At 41.8% G+C, this 14,282-nt stretch overlaps 1 pseudogene; it reads right to left on the reverse strand.

Moving 5' to 3' along the window:
• Nucleotides 1-5,520: 5,520 nt before the first annotated feature.
• Nucleotides 5,521-5,673, reverse strand: LOC144586179 (U1 spliceosomal RNA; annotated as a pseudogene).
• Nucleotides 5,674-14,282: the final 8,609 nt, after the last annotated feature.

The following is a 14,282-nucleotide window of genomic DNA, read 5'->3' on the forward strand; positions in this document are numbered from 1 at the left end:
AAACCAAGATAGTAAAGTGTCTGGAAGTCAACCAGGCCCTACTACGTCTGGTCAAAAATAGTCTTAATTATCTTAACATTTTAATTTGTTTTAATTTCACCTATACTTTATATACTTCCATAATTTTAAATTGTACAACTCTGATACAAATAAAGGAAGAATCTAATGCATCTCTCCTTTTTTTATTTTATAAATTGCTAATATTATCACAATACTCAGTGTGCTGTACTGGATAGTGAGTGATGGAGCAGGGCTTGGGAGACCAGGGTTTGAACCCCTGCTTAGCCACGGAAAATCACTGGGGTGCAGTGGGATGGAAAGGGTAAAAGAGATATCACTTACCTTGAAAGCTCTATTAGGGTTGCTATAAGCTGATTTAGACTTAATGAGGCATGTTAACTTAAGAGTGCATTGGCAATCTTTATACAGTGTGAAACAGTATAAACAAATAAGTTATTATATACTGGTTACACTTAAGTGCAGTTTTGGAAAGTTTAGATACTTCTCATGAGTATGATTCCAATGTCTGCCATTAAAAAGTTTAAATTCCTGAGGCTTAATGCCTTACACATATTCATTACACACTCAGGATATAACAACATAGGTACACAAACAGCCTGGCTTTTCTAACTCTGAAAATCAGCAATGAAGGCAATATTCTGGCAAGTTAGCAATAATTCATCTACATTAATTGGCATAAAACAAATGATGCAGTTAAGAAACTTAATATTCTGCAACAGCGAAAAATATTCTGGCACTAGAATGTAGTGTCTACATTAAAACCGGTTATGCAAAAGTACGTGGCCGACATGGTATTAAGTATAAGTTTGGACCTAAGGATCGATAGCTGGAAATTGTATGAAATGTAATAAAAATTATGCAAGACACTTTGTATGCCGGCCAGTTCTAAATTGCAAGGTCTACAGTACTTTAAACAAATGTACCACAATTAGAGATGGGCACGAACCACCAAAATGGTGGTTCATCTTGGGTCATGGAAATCCACGAATTTGCAATTTTTTCCTGAACAAACTACAAATTAGGGCATTGGCTTGCTCAGGAATTTTGTTTTTGGACAGCCCTGTGGCCATCTTTTAAAAAAACTGTCTCCCCACCCACACACCCTGCCCCCACTCCTTTCTCACTGCCCCTGTTGCCTCCAGCTTTTCCTGCTGCCGCCTCCTCTTTCAGTGCCACTACCAATGCCATCCTGAGAGGCCTCTGGCACCTGCAGGCCGGCCAGTCTATGTGCATGTCCCCGTCTCTCAGCTGAGAAATGGAGACATGCACAGAGGACCCCTGTTATATTTTTTTCTAGTTAGCTGGCCTGTGAGGCAGCAGGGTGTGTGTGTGCATTATGCATGTTCCCACAGCTGGGAGGCGGGGACATGCACAGAGGGCCCCCAGCTGGCTCACAGGCTGGCTAACTAACCCCCCCCAATTAAAATAATATATATTAAATAATATATATAAATAATACAGTATATATATATATAAGCCTGTCTGTCAGCCAGTGAGGTGGCGGGGACATGCAGAGAGTGCCTGTGCACAATGCTATCAGTATCATTCAGAATATTATATGCATAAATACTGCTGTCTAGAAAACAGAATACTATTGATTGTGAATTTTTAGCTCACGTTCACTAGTTTGGATCCTAACTCATGTTCTGTTAGCAGGAGTTCCCCCTCAATGGAATTCCAATCAGAATTCTGCTCTTCTCAGAAAAAGAGGATGTGAGGAGACAATTTTTCATTATTTTTTCTTTTCCTGTGTCCCCCCTAAAAACAGCAATACAGATTTGGGTTACTGTGAGCAGGAGATCAGTGGCTCGAAGCAAGGGCTGATCTTGACGCCTTCCACAACCCCTTTGAGTTCTTGCATGCAAGAGGGTTATATGTGTGGCACCTTTCGGTTAGGCACTACCCAAGATAGGATGACCTGTTGGAGGAGAGGTCTTCAGTGGCTGCACAGCATTGGAGGTGGGAAAGTGGGAAGACATTCAAGATGGGAAGGACGGAGCAGTATAAAAGGGGAAGAGGCAACCACTGAGAGGTGAGCAAGGAGGAAGAGAAGTGGGAGGATATTTGGGCTAATGCTCCAGAATGGTAGGAGGGTCCCTGGTGCCCAGAGGTCTGATATTATCAATATGCTGGTCTCATCATGTTGCATCCTTCAATGACACCAAGCAAATAGGGAGGGGAGTTGAAGTTTCCATGAAGACACACACCCCAACACAAAAAGCATGTGACATTATACTGATTCTTAAAACGCCCAAACCAGCTCCCAATTTAATTCAACAGTGTAGTCGCACCCTCAGACAGTGAAGTTAACTGCTCTGCTGTGTATAGTTCTCTCAAATAAAGTTCCTGGCTGATTGTACTGCTGAAGAGCTCCAACAACTTGTGAATCGTTTTAGCAAGGCGTGCCAAGATTTTGGACTAACAATCAGCCTGAAGAAAACACAAGTCTATTGCGAGGCCGGCTCGAAGAAAGTGTGTGCTGAAAAATAAATGACTCCCAAAGACAGAAGACTTCGCTTTGTTTAGCTCTTTCAGTTTGCTGGGGAGAGACTGTTCTTTCTGTTAGCTGGGGAGAGACTGAACTGCCTCACAGCTTCTCTCTGCAGTGTTCTTCTATTTTCTCTTTCGGTTTCTCCCTCAGCTTTATCAGCTCAGCTCTCTCCAGCCACTGTCAGAGTGATTTATTGCCTATAAGAACGCCTACTTTCAGCAGTTTCAGCCTATCAAACAGCTTATACAGCAAAACCTATCCTATTACAATGCAATAGGAAATGAGGAAATATGCTTCTTCCTGTTGCCTATAGATATATGGAGAGTACATAGATTTATAGATATAGCTACATACAGTAATAAACTCTCTTTTCTGCTGCTGCAGAACCATTTCCCAACATTCCCTCCGTTGTTTATTTAAGCAAAGGATTATAGTCATCTTGCCTGATACAATTGCTTAGGGTTAAGAGAATCTGATGGGATGGTTCAACGACAGTAGGATAGCAGTGTAGATACAAGAGCAGGCAAACATTGAATAACGCAACATTAAATAACTAAAATTACAATTATAATAATGATATACATAACAAGGGTACGCAACCAGGTCCGCTAACATGACATCTAAAGCTTGGCGATTCTGCAAAGCAACTGAACGTAGTTCGCTGAGCTCTGAATTTACAAGCTTTGAAGCACGGATGGTATCATTAAACATGGCTTCAGTGAAATTAGATAACTTTAGTAAACTGCGATAATTCCAGGTAGCGCCACTTCAGAATTTCAGACACCTTACTTATCTCTTTAAAATAATAATTGTCCTGCCATGGTCCTAAAGAAATACTCTGACCGCAGGAAAAGATCAATAATAACACTAAGCACATTATGAGTCCACAATGTCCTTTGGAAGCGCAGTGCGCCATGGTCGAACACATCGTGCAGGAATCCACACAGCTCCTTTGTCCAAGGCAATCGCCGCATATCCACGTCCCCAGGTGATCAGCTCGGCCGGGCCCTTCCAGGTAGGGTCTGGTGGCTGACGATATGACATCAAGGGTCGCGGCAGCTGCTCCTGGGACCTAAAATGAAGCTCAACAGGAGTGTGGTTCCTATTGTGAGGAAACAGCAAAAAGTTTAATGTGTACAATACATGAGCAACAGCTATAGGGATGTCAACTACAGGAACATTCTTCCCAGAGGTCTGTTTCTGAAGAAGGGATTTAAAGGTTAAATGAGCACGCTCTACAATTGCTTGACCTGTAGAGTTGAAAGGAATCCCATGTTTAAGCCTAATTCCCCATTGTTTACAAAATTGAGAAAAGGCATCTGAAACATAAGCCGGCCCATTGTCAGTTTTGATCAAGTCTGGTCGGCCCATGACAGCAAACGTGCGAACACAATGCTGGATGACGTGTCTAGTAGTTTCTCCTTTCATTGGTGTCGCCCAAATAAAACCTGAATAAGTGTCAACAGTGAGATGAAGCTTAGAGAACGGGGACAACAATGGAGTATGAGTTACGTCCATTTGCCAAATCTCATTAGAATGTTCTCCACGGGGGTTAACAGCATCAAAAGGCAGATTCAAAGGAGAGGTAGTACAGGATGAACAGGCTGAGACAATGTCCCGAGCTTGAGCCATGGGAATATTAAACTGTTTATGAAGAGTCTTAGCAGATTGATGAAACATCCCATGCGAAGAAATAGGATCATCAAAAAGGTGAAAGGTCTCAGGGATGTCATGTAAAAATGAATCCGCCACCGCATTTCCCTGGACAAGGAACCCAGGCAAATTAGAATGGGAGCGAATGTGAAAAACAAAACACTGATTGATGCGTGACTGAAGCAGAGACTGCAAAGTGGAAAACAAGTCATACAGTTCCTTGTCCATCGAGGGAGCAAGATAGGAGAAAGGCAAATGCAACAGTAGTCGAAATACGTACTGAGTGTCCACAATTAGGTTAAAGTCCTGGTGAGCAAATATTTGAAAGGCAAGAATAACAGCAGCAAGTTCCGACCGTTGTGCAGAAGTATGAGAAGATGTAAATTGAGGAACCCAGTTACCACTTTCGTCCTGCCAGGTGACAACGCCCTTGCTTGGTGAGCCATCCGTGAACACGGTAGTCGCTGTAGGCAATGGATGATCTGCAAAGCAAGGGGTTAAAGTATAGGGAACAAGAGACAGCAAAGTTATACGTTTGTCCTTTGGAGGATTAGGAATGACTTTGCCGAGAAAGTCGGCGCATGCAATTTGGAAATCAACTGAATTTTGTAGAAGATGTTCAGCATCCCCTTGCCTGAAAGGAAAATAAACACAGTCAATATCAGAACCAATCAACTGAACACAACGAGAACGGGCCTTAGAAAACAGGTCTGCCACAGCTGTGACAAATGGATAGAGTTTGCGAGAAGGTGTGTGAGGAAGATGCAACCATTCAATTATGGAAATCCTTTCAGACGTGACAGGAGCATACAGGATGGCTGTAGGGAGTGAAGGAGTAGATAAAATAGCACATGAAAGACAAGAAGAGTCTGGAGGTAGTCGATCCACGGCTTGAAGTTTAAGGCGATGAGAAACAAGTTGAAACGCTTGCTTCATTGGCTCCGTGATAGGAATGACATCCGCTGGCAATGTGTGACCAGAGAGAGAGTCGAATAATGGAGAAAGTTCTTTTGTGGTGAGAGCCAGGAAAGGTCTAGCCCAATTACCGTATTTTTTGCTCCATAAGACGCACTTTTTCTCTTCAAAAAGGTGGGAGGGAAAGTACATGCGTCTTATGGAGTGAATGCAATAACCCAGGGCTCAGCCACCACCACCCAAAAGCCTCCCACTGCCATGCTGGGAGGTCTCTGAACTGGCAGCAGAGACTGCTTGCTATTTAGACCTCACCATTCTGCACTGCTAGCTTTCCAGGGCCTGCTTCCTGCAGCCCACCTGGAAAACCAGCAAGGCAAATAGGCCTATGGCAGCAAACAGTGAAAATAGCCAAGGACCAAAGGATAGTTCTAGAAACACCAGGGGAAACCATAAACACAGTCTCCCACTTAGGCAGTTGATTTTCCCATGTTTGGGGAAATCACAGGAGTCAGCTCATCTGAAGTGCAATAGATGAGCCTTACCCTGGGAAAACCACTTTTACAACAATGGTATCTCCCCTGCCAGGTCTGAGTTTGAATGGCTTCTAAGCCTCCTGGCCCTTTGTGTGCCCTACCCTCCAAAGGCATGGTGACCCCCGGCTGCACCTCCTGATTAGAACAGGGCTGCATAGCCCCAATCCCAAAAGAGGCCAGGAGAGCTCTTCAGTGTTTTGGGGTGCCCTGCAGGACCCCCATCAGGGGCTGGATGTTCTTCCCACAATCCTTCAGTGCACAGATATTAGCATATCTGCCTGCTTGCATCACCCAATTGGCTATTGGAGAAGCAAAGCAGGAAGGAGGAGTCTCTTTCCCTTCACCTTCTGCAGAGAAGTTAAACCATGTGACCAACCAGACATGTGGAGAACCAGAGAGAGAGAGAGAGAGAGAGAGAGGACAGAAACAAAAGCTTCTAAAATTGCCAGTAAGTTTAATATTTTTTTATTTATTTTATTTATTTTATTTATTTTATAGGCCTTGGTAGTAAGCTGCATCACTTCCCCACAAATTAAGCCTAAATAGAAGTAATTTTGCAGATATTTAAAACATTAAGGGACCTGGGGGGGAGGCTAATGTGTATTGTTAGCCAAATTTCATTCTGAAGCACAGAATGATTAAAAAGGCACTGAGCACATGCAGAATAAAGTTCAAAAGGGAAACTAAAAGGGACCTAACACTCCTTTCCTTAATATATTACCACTAGGGCTACAGGTTTTATTTGGTGTGTTAGCTTGCCACAGTTTTTATGGACTCATCAGGAGTAAGGCAATTTGAATTGCAGAGGGCAGATCTGAATCACAGATCTGAATATGTCCAAGTAAAGCTTTGAAATCTTGAAAATTGGTTTAAGAACCCAACATTTCATAAATAGCATTTCACACGTACACACACACAACTGGAAACAGAAATTTTAGTACTATTTTTGTGTTAATAAAAGCTGCATGGTGTCACTCCCCCTGTTTTTATTGGTTTTTCTTAATCATTGTTGTTCTACAATATTGCTGGTAGATTTTATCTTTTTATTGTGATTCCCAGCTACTGTATTTTATCCTATTGTAGTCTCTAAAACTGGACAACCATCTGTCAGATCTGCTCTGATTTGGATTCCTGCATTGAACCAGGGGTTGGAATTGATGGCCTTACAGTATAGGCCTCTTCCAACTCCATTATTCTATGATTCTGTGCTGCTTTGAGATTATATTTGTAAAAGCAAGCAGGCAGTAGATGTTGTGATGTATAAGGGGCACATTTTTCTTGCAGAGTATGGGAACTCATTCTACCAGTGCAAGGATGATAAAGCAGAAAAGGCTAGCATATAACATTCCTTTTAAACTAGAGGTAGTAAAATATGCTAAGGAGTATGGAAACAGTGAACAGTGCAGAGACATTTTGGGCCTCCTCATCTGAAAAAATGATTAAAGAGTGGAGGAAACAGGAGGATCAGCTGCAAAAAGCTGATAAAAGTAAGCACACTTTCTGTGGACATGCTGCATGCTGCAAAGTAAAGAACTGAATGATGGAGAGAGAAAACTTTATTGCTGTAAAGAAGGAAGGGAGGAAGGGAGGGAGTGGAAGTGAGGCATGCTTTGCTGTTTGCTTACACCTGTGCTGGTGGTGATTTCTTCATCATAGCTCTTATTGACTACCCAGCAACAATCTGTTTATTCATCTCTTTCAGTGCAATAACAATTCATTATAAGTGTTAAAACTTGAGATGGTAATTCCCACTCATTGTGTGTCATCTTGGTGTAGAAGTCTGCTTCATGATTCTCCACTTCTGGTACATGTATGACTTGTGAAATGACATGCTTGAGAATACACCAGTCCCAAAACTGTACTGTTAGTAGCAAGAAAGACATGGATTTTGTTCCTCCTTGGTGGTTGATATAAAGCATTGTAGTGTTGTTGTCTGTGGCTATTGGAATAACTTTGCCAACTACAAATTGTTCAAAAGCTCTCACTGTGTTGTACACTGCAAGAAGTTTGAGGTAATTGATGTGACAACATCTATCTATTGCTACTGCCTTATGAATTTGCCAGAATATTTTTTCCCTGTTTTCCTCTCCTAAAAATGAGGTGCGTCTTACGGAGAGGTGCGTCTTATGGAGCGAAAAATACGGTAATATTTCCTAGTAAGCTTTGTAATTGTACTAAGGTCAGAGTAGATGGAATCTTCAGTTGAGGAAGTTTTGGTATAGATGCTTGTTGTGCTGTAGCATACATAGCTGCCTTATAAGAAATAGAGCCCACATTTTGACAGACTCTTAACATATCCTGAATAGTGGTTTCTGGATTACTATAAATGGGAGTCAGTGTCTTTCTGCAGTCATCATTAGCATTTTCAAAGGCCAGCTGTTTTTGAAGCATAGAACGTGCCTTATGGTTATCAATTTGCCTTTCTATTGCTGTAATCAGGTGACTAACAAAGTCAGAGAATGATTCTGTAGGGCCTTGTCGAATGGTTGTAAACCCAGGTGATGGCCCCTCAGTAGACACTGGCAACTTGGCCCATGCTTTTTTCATAATTTTGGCAAGCTGTTCAATGGCAAGGTCTGAAAGGCCAAGTTGTTGGGCTGTTGTTTGAAACTGCCCATCACCAATAAGTTGATCCCTGGTAACCCTGTTTATGACTGCTTGGTTTGACTGGGCATTTTGTTCAGCTTGCTCCGTTGCCAAGTGTCGCATTTCATCCAAAATTAACAGCGACTGAGCTGGAGGCAATAATGAACGAACAACCAGTTTCCAATCATTAGGTGTCAGCTTCTGTTCTGACAAATTTTCCAGTAAGGCTTTGGTGCAGGGTGCATGAGGGCCATATTCTTTAACAGCCTGCAACAAGTCCTTGATCAGTTTCATTGGGATGGGTTCATATCGGTCCGGGACCGCGGCTGCACCAGGGATCGCAGCATTCCCACCCGCAGCAGGAATTGCAGCGACAGCAGGGGTCCCCCGGATGATGGGAAATGCAGAAATCATTGGGTGTGCTGTATCCCCAGAGTCAATTAGCGCAGCGGACAGAGAAGCTGCAATCGGGGTTACCACAGGGGTTGTTCTTAAAGGTGCACTGTGGTCATTTTGTAGAAATAGGTCAGGAGTGCTAAAGTCATCACTGTCCAGTCTATCAGGAGGCTTCTTCCTACTGTGGTAGGAATCATACTGAGAAGGCAATGGAGGTGCAGAAGGCAATAGGGATGCACTAGGTGCAGGAGGTAGTATCTGTGGCAAAGGAGGGTACATGGACATGGCCCCACATTCCATTTGTTGATTGAAAAGGATGTTCCTTGGGGAAAGATTCTTAAGAGAAGCCCTCACTTTGCACCAACTAAAAAGAATGCGTGAAGTAATTTTTGGGTCGTTTTGAAATGTGCTCCCAATCTTCATCCATTGTTCTAAGTCAAGGGTGCCACTCTCAGGGACCCATGGACAACATGAATATATGGCCAAAACTAAGTCTTCCAGCTCTTTCTTTGTGGCTGGGTGGCCATGGCTTGTAATTAGAAAGAACAGTTCATCTACGAAAGCCTTTTGGTCTTGGGATAATCCTGAGCCCATTGTATGTATCTGAATTTGACCAACCTACTCACCCTTTGGGATCCTTTAAAAGGATGATTAGCGCACTGAGCTCGTGCAGAGCGAGGTGGTAGGGCAGAACACAAGTACCGTCGTTCTGTGGTCGTAACTGAAGATTGATGGCCCTTTTCTTACGTTCGATCACACGGGAGCACCACTTATTGCGAGGCCGGCTCGAAGAAAGTGTGTGCTGAAAAATAAATGACTCCCAAAGACAGAAGACTTCGCTTTGTTTAGCTCTTTCAGTTTGCTGGGGAGAGACTGTTCTTTCTGTTAGCTGGGGAGAGACTGAACCGCCTCACAGCTTCTCTCTGCAGTGTTCTTCTATTTTCTCTTTCGGTTTCTCCCTCAGCTTTATCAGCTCAGCTCTCTCCAGCCACTGTCAGAGTGATTTATTGCCTATAAGAACGCCTACTTTCAGCAGTTTCAGCCTATCAAACAGCTTATACAGCAAAACCTATCCTATTACAATGCAATAGGAAATGAGGAAATATGCTTCTTCCTGTTGCCTATAGATATATGGAGAGTACATAGATTTATAGATATAGCTACATACAGTAATAAACTCTCTTTTCTGCTGCTGCAGAACCATTTCCCAACACAAGTCATGGTCCAGGGCGTGGTCTCACCTCCCTCTATTACCATCTCTACACAAGAATCAGAGGTTGTTCATTATTTCATGTAGCTTGGTTCAACGATCTCTGACACTCTCTCCCTAGATGTCAAGCTGGATAAACACATTGGCAAAGCAGCTACCATGTTCTCTAGACTCACAAAGAGAGTATGGCTTAATAAGAAGCTGACGACATATACCAAGATCCAGGTCTATAGAGCCTGTGTCCTGAGTACACTCCTGTACTGCAGTGAGTCCTGGACCCTTTGTACATGGCAGGAGAGGAAGTTGAATACGTTCCATATGCGTTGTCTCCAATGCATTTTTGGTATCACCTGGCAGGACAAAGTTCCAAATAGAGTAGTCCTAGCATGAGCTGGAATTTTTAGCATGTATACATTACTGCAACAGCGACGTCTACGATGGCTTGGGTGTCCTGAGAATGGCTGATGGTCGGATTTCAAAAGATCTCCTGTATGGAGAATTAGTGCAGGGAAAGCGCCCTAGAGGGAGACCACAGCTGCAATACAAGGACATCTGCAAGCGGGACCTGAAGGCCTTAGGAATGGACCTCAACGATGGGAAACCTTTTGACATCTGAGCGTTCAGCCTGGAGGCAGGCAATGCAGCATGGCCTCTCTGAATTTGAAGAGGCACTTGTCCAGTAGGCCGAAGCAAAGAGGCAGTCCCCAAACCATCAAAATCAGGGAGCTGAATGGGGAACAGATTGTATTTGTCTTCAGTGTGAAATGGATTGTCATTGTCGAATTGGTCTTTTCGGCCACACTAGATGCTGTTCCAAGTCCTCTATTCAGAGCACATTACCATAATCTCTAGAGCCTGAAGGATGCCTACATGGATGCAGCAAAGGGACTGCAGAGGAAGATGTAAATGTACAGTATTAAATTTAGTGCCTCTCCTTGTCCATTTCCGGGGAAATTCTCCACTAGAAGAGATGAAAGGAGGGCTCCCTTTTACGGAACATTATCTGAGATACTGCAAATCAGTATTACTACAGCACAATTCTTCACAAGTTTCTTAAGATGTTTCATGGAAGTCACTCTCAATTAACTGTGTAAGATTGTACTGTTAGTATATACAACTTATAATAATTGGTAATCTCCAGTTGATATGTCTTTTTTAAAAAGATGTATAACACTGAGAAAAGCTACAAGGATCCTTACCTTTTCCTTTGCTTAATAGGCTATGTACAGAACAAAATGTTCAGCAGTTGGCCTGTGTGAAAATACTAAACTCTCAGATATGTTTTCTTCTGATGGGTTACCGTATTTTTCGCACCATAAGACACACTTTTCCCCCACAAAACAGGGAGGTGGAAAGTCTGTGCGTCTTATGGAGTGAAGAAAACAGATTATAATTTCCTGTTTTCTTCTCCTAAAAAATTGGTGCGTCTTATGGAAAGGTGCGTCTTATGGAGCGAAAAATACGGTAAGTGTTGCATATTAGTTTCATAAATTTGAGAGGGAAAAGGAAATCTGTTTTTCCTGCTATGAACCCTGCAGCAAAACATTTGACCCACAAATCTTTATATGCAACTGGGGGCTTTGAATGTAGATCTCTCTGCCAAGCAGGCATTCCATTTGCTGAACAACCATCAGTACAAAGAATGGACTCCCTCTCCCCAGTTCCTTCACAATACAAATATGAACTTTACTATTAAGAGAGCTTTTGCATCTGGTGATCTATGAATTGGCAAGGAAGCTGATAGCTATTTCCATCACGCATTGCTTCCAACCAAAATATATTTATTTAAATTGTGGCTGAAGTATGGCTTGATGGGACAGACACTGACAGAGCTTATTTATGCACTTAATGACACTGTCACACGGGAGTCTTATAATAGTCCAATTTTAGATTTTGGCTTAGCACAAGCCATATGACATCCCAGACAAAGGCTGTTATTTCATGAGGCTCAAATATCCTCTCAATATTAGGAACACAATTATAATGTGTACAATTATATTTTGAAACTAAGCATGTTTTCAATAAAAAAATTACCCCATGTACAAAAAATGTAATGCTTGAACTTGATTTAGAAACATCACAAATGGTAGTCTAATTTTTGTTACAAAATATTGATTACTACTCCTCTATATTTGAAGTACTTTGAAATGTACCAGCTAAGCACCAAGTATAATTATTGTGGGCTAAATTCAAACAGAGTCCAAACCAGAATAAACTCACAGAATGAATGGCACTTGTTAAGTCAACACTTACAAGATTGTCATCAGTGGGTCTAGTCTATGTATTTGGGACTAACTGCTTTTAGCCTTCCACTCTGCATTACAAACACCGTGTATTTGTGTGTTTCTTTAAAATAACAGCAATTTTTATAGGATAATTTCATGAAAATTAGTAAAGAAAAACTTTGTGATGAGTTGCTAAAAGCGGCAATCAAGAAAATAATTCAATATACTGAAAACATGATAAGCAGCTTGCTTCAAAGACGGATATATGCTATAAGACCTGTGGCAAAATGCTTAAATACATACAAAACCACAATTCCTCACATGCAATTATGGGCTGTAAATTTAAGTGCCTGAGCTTTCTAGAATACTTTGCCTTCATTCAGAACTGGCTTGCTTCTCACTGGGCAGCTGGAAAAGGAAATACTAACAACATAATTCCTAATAGTACAGTATTTACTTGGAACAAGGCTCTCTTGGCTTTCATGCAAGTTTCTTCCTGGAATGCATGCTTATGTAGGATTGCAACTTCTTATAGCAATCTCTCCCCAAACCTTGTTTTACAACACATAAAACACTTGAGCATGTGGGAAAGCATGAAAACCACTGGTTTAACATCAGTGTATGCACGCAACAGGACCACAAGAAAGGTTGAGCTTTGAGAGTCAACACACAATTTTACTCTACACAGAAGTGCTTTTTATTTTTAAAAAACTATCACCTTTAACTTACTAGACTACAGTTCCCATCATCCTTCACCATAGGCTATGCTGACAAGGGCTGACAGAAATTGCAGTCAAACTTATCTAGAAAGCCACACTTTCTGTTTCTGACAATGAGACACTGTATTCCTGCTCCCTTATCTTCAGCTGTCAGCAGCTGGGTAACCTACTTCAATAACTCTGGATGGTCATTGTTACAGTGAGCAGGGTGCTTTCAACAGGAATACTAACTCTGCATGTTAGCTGACAGGTTCAGTTTAAAGACAGATGCAAAACAAAACAAAAACATAACACCACTTTACCGATGTATAGACAAAGCAGAGTTTCACAGGTTCTGCTTTCAGCTTTATCCATTCACATCCATTATGGTGACATTAAAATGTAAATGCATGAAGCAACTACCAGAATTATAGGCATGTCTGTATTCTGTGTTTACACAGCACATAGCTTTAATCCTAAATGCAATTTCTTGGATGTAATTTTAATATAATTTACCAAATGAGTGAAGGTTAAGAAAAACTGGGCAAAATGTTAACTATAAGCATCATTCCTTTACTTCTTATCCATACAACTGGAGCATTTCAAATGCAAAACAGAACATTCGGGTGCCGGGAAGAAAAACGTAAGGCAACTATGTTCCTTGAAAAAAATCTCACTGATATTAAGGAGATTTTCATCTCTATTACCTATGGAGATGAATTCTTTTACTGGCATGGTCACACTGGATTCCATATTGGCGTGTCAGAAATACTTGATCTGGAAACAGATACATTGAGGCTCAAATATGTGAGGATGTTAACATCAGGGATGGGGATACTTGGCCCTTTGAAAGTTTGTATTTGTGAAGGCTTTCATGGCTGGGTTCTAATGGTTGTTGTGGGTTTTTTGGGCTCTTTGGCCATGTTCTGAAGGTTGTTCTTCCTAATGTTTCACCAGTCTCTGTGGCCGGCATCTTCAGAGGACAGGAGTAGCACTCTGTGCTCTGCGGCAGTTTGTTTGGGAGTTGAGTATTTATAGCTGTTGGATCAGCTTTGTCCTTTTCAGGAGATGGGTGATTATGGTGATCAGTGTGTTTTTGTTGTGGGTGTATTGTTGTGATAAGGAGATATTATCTGTCACTGTGATTGATGGGTGTCATTAGCTGGTCTTTTGTCTGTAGTGATCGCTGGTCCTTGTGGCTGGGTAGAGTTTGTTGACCTTTTGCAGGCTGTATTTTTCAGTGCTGGGAGCCAAGCTTTGTTGAGTTTTAAACTTTCTTCTTTTTTGTTGAAGATCTGCTGGTGTCTGTAGATATCAATGGCTTCCCTGTGCAGTCTAACATAATGATTGCTGGTGTTGTCCAGTATTTCAGTATTTTGAAATAGAATTTCATGTCCAGCTTGTTTTAGGGCATGTTCAGCTACTGACGATCTGAAGATCAGTATCTGAAGATGCCGGCCACAGAGACTGGCGAAACATTACGAAGAACAACCTTCAGAACACGGCCAAAGAGCCCGAAAAACCCACAACAACCTTTGAAAGTTGTTAGACTAT

Source organism: Pogona vitticeps, chromosome 1, assembly GCF_051106095.1.
Source record: "Pogona vitticeps strain Pit_001003342236 chromosome 1, PviZW2.1, whole genome shotgun sequence".
In the NCBI taxonomy this organism is placed as follows: Eukaryota; Metazoa; Chordata; class Lepidosauria; order Squamata; family Agamidae; genus Pogona; species Pogona vitticeps.